This window comes from Spermophilus citellus (genome assembly GCF_964194105.1).
Source record: "Spermophilus citellus genome assembly, chromosome: 8".
Classification (NCBI taxonomy): domain Eukaryota; kingdom Metazoa; phylum Chordata; class Mammalia; order Rodentia; family Sciuridae; genus Spermophilus; species Spermophilus citellus.
Genome location: NC_138189.1, coordinates 12,489,377 through 12,498,219, shown reverse-complemented (window position 1 = coordinate 12,498,219; position 8,843 = coordinate 12,489,377).

The following is an 8,843-nucleotide window of genomic DNA, read 5'->3' as shown; positions in this document are numbered from 1 at the left end:
ATCCATTGAGAATTCTTTTCAATTTCGACTACTTGATTCTTGTACACTCTTTACTCAATGAGGTCAAAGTGCAAGGTGTTTAAAGAGGATGTTCTCACTTAGCCTTGAATTTTATCCCCTGAGGATAACTTGTGTAGGGATTTTGGTATTTGCTTTGTGTTAAGTTTAGGTCTCTGTATATGACACCTTTAGATTTGGATTATAAATATCAAGGTCAACTGGAGGTTAAACCAAACAGCTCTAGGAAAGCCAAGAGGCAAATGCTCATCATTAATCCAGATCTGTCCTTGGGCACTTAACTTTCTAGCCATTAGCATTCAGACACTGTTATTAGCCATAGACACCCAATCACCCTGTGTGCATTAGCCAAATTAGATGTGTTGATTAAAGATACAAATTATGTGATGTGTGTTTGTGATGTGTGTTTATATATCAAAATAAGATGATTTTAGCTTGACAGGAGAATTTTGCTTTGCGGTGTGCATGTGAGAGAGACAGAAACAGAGAGGTATAGAGGCAAGAGTGTGTGATAGGTTACAATACAAATCTCTTAAGTTTAAAAAAAGCAGTCTGCTGCTGCTGCAAAAAAATTGTTTTCCCTTATTTGCATGGTATAACAGAGATTTTTGAAAATACGGGAATGACTATAATGCAAAATTCCTAGTAAGTGTGAAATCAGTTGAGACATCAAATAAATTAAACACTACAATAGCCACATGGACCTTGTATTGTGCTGATAAGTATTATAACTCTTCAACCTCTGTGTCACTTGTAACAAAAAGTGTGATTCTAGCTGGAACCATGTCACTTTCAGGAATGGTCTCATTTGGTAAGGAGTTTCTCTAATGGAACCAATAAACCGCTTATCACCTTTCAAAACAGACCCACACATGGGAGTGGCCATTGGGCAGAGGAAGGAGTTTGTTATAAAAGGCTTTATAAGATAGCTGAATTATTGTTTGTCTTTTATAAAATTCATAAAACAGGGTGAAGAGGTGCAAGATGATCTACATTAGGAAAACATGAAAACAATAGTGAAGAATTATTCTGCATGTCTCCATGTAGCCCCTGCAGCCTGTGCCCTTAATCTCTTTTTACATCTTCTGGGCTGTGAAGACAGGACCCTCAATGCTCACGCTTCATCAGATATTCACCAAGAGGAAGGAGCTACCTGCCTTCCAGGATCCTCACAACCTTTTATTTTTAATTACTTGCTGTAGAAGAGATTAGCGCCGTCCTCAGACATCTAGCCCTTACATTTTCTGATATTTCCTCCAAGGAAGAAATGCATACACAATAATTAGTTTCGTTTGACCCTTTAACCTTTTTTCATCAAACCTAGAACACCTTGGGTTATGAGATATACTATTGCTTTATGTACCCTTAGAAACAAAGATGCCTCTGCTTAAACTATGACATGCCATGATTTATAAGATGAATCATAATACTGAGATTATGCAAAATTTTGAAAAAATTTGCATCTTATCTTCAATGAAATATGGATATGTAATTTCTGGACCCAGGTAAAAAGTTTTGTTCTTTGTAGTATTTCCAGTGCTATTTAGGAGTTAGCTTGCCACCCTGATAGCACAGTTGATGATAATGTGCAAGAGGGTTTAAAAGATTTTTTGGGGGTAATTATCTATGTATTTGAAGTTTTTATAATTATTTAATTTTTTGTCTACTTAGAATTTGTCTTCTTAATTGGGCTGTAAGATGTTTTTTTTTTTTTAAATTAGACTTTTTATTATATCCCATAGTAATAACTTTTGCAAGTAGCAGTTGTTAATAGGTCTTTTATTTATTCATTTGGTTCTTCATTCAGCAAATGGATGTACATATTGAACACATACTATGTTCCTGATGGAGAAAACAGTGAATATGGTACAGGCTTCCCTTTCAAGGATCTCTCTCTACAAAGGAGGGCCAAACAAACCATTGCAACACTGGTACTATGTCTTTGTGAAGTGACAAGAGGCAGCAAGCAATCTAGGGTTGCATGGGACACCCAAAAGGCTGCCTAATTGAGCCCCAGCCAGGGGCTTCATGAAAGCAGGGAGGGAGCAATTTGGGGGTGGGGGGTAAGTGAGAGATGTAAGTAGGGACCAGATCTTGAGGATCTTAGTTTTTTAATTTAATAATCTGTGTCATCATTCATCTTGTCAATCAACAAATGTCTAGACTGTTTCACATCAGAGAGACATAAAGAATCATGGTAGTACAAGCTCACATAGTGCTCAGCAGTGTTTAAGAGTTTAAGGTGGATGGAGCCATTTGATGTTGATAGCCACCTGTCAGGTGTGAGTATCATTGCTATCTCATCTTTGAGTCATAAGAACTTGGGCACAGAGTGGTTTCTAAGTTGCTTGAAACCCTACAGCTGCTAAGTAGGATTGAAAAACACACATTCTGTCTCGAGAGTCAGCCCACGTCATGTCCCTCTTCAGTTCCTTGCTGTGACGGGCGACGGCTCCTGCGCTTGGCACAGCTACCCATATCCTCAATAGCTCCTTGGTGTGATGATGAGTAGAAATGCTAGGACCCTCTCTCCTTACTGCGATGGGGATGCTAACAGAGACAAGGGCACCCTGAAGCTGCTCCCAGATGAAGCAGTGCAGGAAGCCCGCCTTCCAGTAAAGACAGTGGCGATGTCCCAGCCTGGCACCTGCCCCGATAGTGGCCTTTCAAGTTGAAGAATCTGTATGTCCCGTCGAGTTATCTGCTTCTTGGTCTTGGTTTCCATAAAACCAACTTTCATTTCCTGTAGCATGTTCCAACAGGTCTGAGTAGAACGTGAACTTTTGAGGCGAGGATCTTGCACTTCGTTTAGAAACAACGAGGCGCACGGTTTTCCCTGGCAATATATTTCTCAGCGATGTGTTAGTTGATCTTTTCTTTTTACTGAGGAGGAGGTCATTGGTCCACTCTTTCCTCCATGCCTTTCTTTTAGACATTCTGTCATAAAACATACATTTGGGGGGAATGCTAATCTCTTATAAGTGAGCTGAGCTACTCATGATTTTTTGATTATCCTATCATCATTATTAAGTGAGAATAAATGTTAAAAATAATAATACGGGCAAATTCCTAGCTTGGTGTGTTTATCTCTATCCGTACAAATTCCTTTTTCTGTCACTGAATATTATGACAGTGGTAAGGGAAGTCACCAGCATCACAGGCAGCAGCCTTGGGGAGTGATCTCAGGCAGGTTTGGAAGGTGGAAACCTTACCTAAGATTTACCAAGTTATAAGGTAAATGTTGAGTGCAAATTAAAAATAAATTCTAGTCTGACCTCGTTAAGTTTGCTTTCATCTTCCTCGGCTAACTCTGTGTCCGTCTTCGCTTCATGGACTTTGCTGGAAGGTTTTCTTGGAGGCTGAGGCAGTAGTTCTCAGTATGCATTCTTGGTGTGTCTTAAGGTTCTCTGATGGAATGTAAGTCTACAAACTAGAGCACAGACGTTTTCTCTAAAGAAATGGCCAAAGATGCGATCATTTTTAAAGTAATAATATTTCTTCAGGGATAAAATAAGGTTTTTGTTTTTCAATGTATTTTTACAAAACGATGCCTACATGAACTTCATCGTAGGCTCCCGAAGTCCTGACAGCTGACCCAGAGCTCAGGGAGGAAGAAAGGAAACGCGGAAGCTGTGAGATCCGCCAGTTTTCTGCTGGAAACTTGAGAGCTGATTTTTTACTGTTCGGGTGTCTTTGCAGCCACTAGTAAAGGAGATTGGCTGTTTCATCCCATTCCAGTGAGTGCTTATTGCTCCTGTTGGAAAAGATTTAATTGGGAGGCCATTAGGCTGAGATACCTCCAGTGCGATGGGTTTCTGTATAAGTGACTCAAAGCTCAGTGGAAATAAAAAAAATGGAACTTAAGCTCGACTACTTAGAAATGAACAACCTCAGAAATCACCAACTAACCTTGAACTAGGGGCTTTCCACTTTAACCAATCCAATGTATTTTGTTGGTTTTTAAGGCACTGGGGATGGAACCTGGGGCCTCACATGCTAAGCAAGTGCTCCATCTCTGAGCTATATCCCTAGCCACATAAATTTCCTTTGGACTTCACCAAAACCTTATAAAGGTTTCTCACCCCCACCCCCATTGGAGTACTGGACCACTTCTGTGGTGCAGCCAGACTCATGAGTTCAAGAATGTTCAAATAAACTTGTTAACATTTAACGTGCCCAAGTTTATCTTTTCACACTTCTCTGCATGTAGACTGAAGGGACCCGGGCAATTGAATTTGGAAGTCCATAGCTGAAGGTCTCAATTCAGTGTGCTTTGCTGTGAGGCTTCGGATACCACACTAACCTTGGTTATCGCCTGCTTTCTGTTACATGGGGTCAACAGTCATGACTGATGCACCTTAAAGTGACTCCCAGAGAATCAGGCTGGTTTAATCCCTCCTACCTGAATGTGGGAGGAGCCTGTGAGCTGCTTCTAGCCCACAGAATGTAGCAAAGGTGATTAGGGCACAGGTTTTAAGACTTCAGTAGCAGCCTACAAAGAGACACTATTTTTACTAACTTCAACTTTATGAGAGTCCTGTGAGAGGGCCATGTGACAAGGGACTGTCAGTAGCCTTTCAGAGCTGAGAGCTGCCCCAGCTGACGCTAGCCAAGAAACAGGGTTCTCAGTCATACAGCCCCATGGAGATGAGTTCTGTCAACAACCTGTATGAGCCAGCAGATGGAAGGACAGACCGACTGGTACCTCTACTTCAGCCTGTGGAATTCTGAGCAGAAATCCCAGCTGAGCGATACCTGGACTCTTGCCCCAGAGAAACTGGGATAATAGACATATGGGTTTCCTTTGTAATTAAAAATGTTTTAATCGTGATAAAACACCACATAATATAACATAAACTTTTCTAACTTAACTATTTTAAGTGTACAGTTCAATAATGTTAAGTGTCACATGATTGTGCAACTAATGTCCTTACCCATCACTTCAACTCCCAGTTTCCCTGGTAACCATTTCCCCAGTAACCACCGTTGTACTGTTTCTGAGACTTTAACCACTCTGGGTACCACAAATGGACTCCTGTGGTATTTGTCTTTTTGTGATTGGCTTATTTCACTTAGCCTGTCTTCAAGGTTCATCCCTGTTGTAGAATGTGTCAGAATCTCCTTAAGGCTGAATAATATTCCGTCATATGTAGAGACTGCACTTTGTTTATCCACTCATCTATTGAGGGATTCTTGGGTTGCTTTCACTTCTTGGCTATTTTGAATATATATGTATTTTTAAAACTTTTATGTTTTTGGTAATGTGTTATTCAGCAACTGAAAACTAATGCACGCTAATAACATCACATGGATGTTGTGCAGATTAAAAAATAAACTTTATAAACTATACGGCATCAGTCTCTACGAGTCACCTGGGTTCTCTGTTTTCAGTCTCAGGAGGCTGCCATCCAGATGTTAGCAGGGCTGCCTTCTCTTTTAGGGGAATCTACTATTCATCCTATTGTTGGTAGCATTTATTTCTCTGGGTGGCAGCCCTGAGAACCCCAGCCTTTTCTGGCTGTTGGTTGGAGGCTGCACTCAGCTCTGGGGGCCTCACTCATGTGCTGTGGTACAACCCTGCAGAGGCTGGTCACCACATGGTGGCCACATCTTCAAGGCCAGCAGGCCAGTGTGTCCCCAGGGCAGGTCTGCCAGCAACATGCAGTCTCAGAAGCGTGGAGGGAGCACCCCATCATTTTGCCATGTTCTACAGGTTAGAAGTAAGTGGTGGGTCCTCCCTGCCCTCATAGGGAGATTGCACATGGACATGTCTACCAGAGAAGAGAGGTCACGGAGCGTCACAGTACATTCACTTAAAAGTATGGATGTTAAGGTTAAGTGGGGCCTGAACGTGGGTCAGCGCTTCCTTAAACTTACCTATCCAGAGGAGTCCCTGGACAGTCAAAAAGATAAAAGCGAAAAAATAAGGTGGCTGAATAAGACCCCTGTTTTCCAGCCTAGAATCCCTGTAAAGTTCAACAAAACTATCCAAACGAAACGAAAGAAACAAGGAAAGAAATGAAGCAGTTGCCTAGCAGTTCCTTACAGGAATTTTCTCTGGTGGAATCCAGTGGCTATAATTAAAAAAAAAAAAAATAATAAGAATTCACAGTGATTCAAATGGAAAATGGCAAATCCAGTCCACATCTCTCCTTTCAGACATGAGACACTTGGGTTCTGAGTGGGGAAAACGATCAACCCAAGACCACACAGAAGCCAATTCAAGCCTAGAACTCGGGAGTCTTAAATTTCATGTTGTAACTTTTTTTGTTTTGTTTTTTCTTCCCATTTTTTATTGGTGTGTTATAATTGTGCACAATAGTGGGATTCATTAATATCAGCCCATGCCCACCACAGAACAATGTCATTTGTCCTGTGTCACTCCTTGGGTTTTTTTTCTCTCTCCCCTCTTCTGTCCCCTGGTCCTTTTTCTCCACTCTCCTCATTTCCCTTTCATTTTCATGAGACTTCTTTCACCATTTGGTACTTTTTTTTTGAAAAAAAAAATTATCATACTAAGCTTTCTTCTTCATTTGGAATCTGTGGACTAAGTTCTACCTCTTCACAAGCATTGGGGAGATGGAATAGTAAAAGGCTTCTTTTCCTTGGTGGGCTGGGGTTGCCTCAGCTGGTTTTTGAGAGCTGACATCAACAGCACTTCCCAGCCCCCCATTTCAGTGACCTCATGATCAAGCTCCAAACTGACCATTGTGGAAATATGTCCATGGTGAAAACTGGTGAATGCTACTCATCAGACGTCCCACCCCACTCCCTACTGGAGAGCAGAGTGCCAGGCATTTGGCCCCTCGTTTTAAGCTCCATCAGTGTTCCACCATTTGTTCTAATTTGAAAAATCTAAAATGTTTTTAAAATAAATAACATCATGTTAACTCTTGCCCCAAAGGCAAAATGTAAATTGTGTGAACAATAATGCCAAGTGTGGTATCTGTGTCTTCCTTCTCATCCTGATGCAATGGCAGTGCCTAATGAGCATTTGGTGATGACTCGGTGAGCCACTTAGGAATTCATGTCCTTCTCTTTTTGTTTCTGAAGCCAGAGGGGGTGGTCAGCTCTGCAGGTTGTTGGCAGAGCTAACCCATTTTCCTTCCATATTTGGTAGGTTTCTTGCCCCAGGGTCTCTATTGCCCCCACCTCTGTAAGATACGACATCCATCAAGTCCAGGGGCATCTCCACATGCCAGATTCCTGATCAGAGGCTTGTGGGACCTTCTACCTGCTCATCTGGGCAGAGCCTTTGGGTCGTCAGCGGGGAGCAGAGAGAATGTTGTTTACAGAACATAAAGTCTTCTGTTCAGTTCACAGAGTTAAAATTTCCACCTACTTCTGCCCTGAGGGGACCTTAGGAAGTGTTTCTGTCAGTTCTCCACCAGGGCTGTGAAGTGTCGCTTTGTCCTTTGATTTCATGGGAGTCTCAGAGGCCAGAGGCCCCAGGGTGGAGCGGAGAGCTGGCCCATCCCTGAGAATAGCTCTGAAGAATTTCGCTTGAGGTCAGGGGCGGCTCCTTCTGTGGCTTGCCAGGGCTTTTGACGCCCGATTGTGCACCACGAGCTCGGGCTGGACCTTTCTCCTCCCCGCTCCTCCTGATTGATCTTCAACTGCTTTGAGCTTTGGTCTTTGAGCAGCGGAGTCAGTAGGAAGAAAGGCCAGCGGTGGCTTGACTGAGCTCCGCCCGCCACTCACCACTGGGGGTCCCAGGCCGGCTGCTCTCTGAGCCTCAGTCCTACAAAGCGGATCCAGTCACACCTGCTTCTCAAGGTTGTTTTTGTTGGGAGGATTAAATGACAATCGCATGTAAAACGAGGGGCCAAATGCCTGGCACTCAGCGGAGTCGCCATCGGTGGTATTCCCTCTAGTGGGCATCCGCGCTCATAGCAATGGTGAATATTCATGGGTATTGGCCATCTCTGTGAATATTCACTCTAGTCAGCATTTTATGTGCGTTTATTTCATTTTATCTTCACAATGATCCTGTATAATTGAGAAGATCAGATTTCATCTCAATAAGGCTTTTCTTGATGAACATTTCTAAGGCTATCTCACCCAATGCCCTGGTACGCTTTCTTTGCAGCTCTTAATATTATCTGAAATTATAGCACTTACCTGTGACTTATTTATAGTCTCTCTCTACCTGTGAAAGCATAAGCTCACATTAAGGAAGAAACTGTTTTACTGGTTTGATCTCAATTGTACCATCGGTGCTCAAAACAATGCCTGGCATGTAATAGGTTAATACATCTTTGAGTGAATGGAATAAATATTATTAGTGTCTTCAATTCTCCCCACCAGAATCACAAACTTGGATATAGTAGGTGAGTTATGATGGAGGTAATAAGAGATGGAACAAAACCAGATTGGAATTTTGGAATTTAGATAGTTGAACTCTAGAATCTGAGTCCTTCATTATCATCCTTCCCAGGCTTGTGTTCCACAGATAAAGATTTCAGAGAGAGAGAGAGAGAGAGAGAGAGAGAGAGAGAGAGAGAGAGACAGACAATGTGTTTCTCAAATTCTATGATGTGTTACATTAGAACTTAGCATTGTATTAGGGAAATAAACTTTAAACAAAGATCTTTGTTGTGAAAGATCCTAACCAGGAAAATTAGGTATTTATCATGAAACAGAGAATAACCCATAAATATTGGCTAAATGCTCAAAAGTTGGAGAGTATGTGGCTGTATTTTGTCAGAGATAGGACAAGATCAGGCACAAAAGCCAGAGTTATTTTTGTTTCCAAGTTCTCTTTCATTCATTTGTTCATTTACATTATAAACAGTAAATATCTGCTAACTGCCAGGCACCAGAAT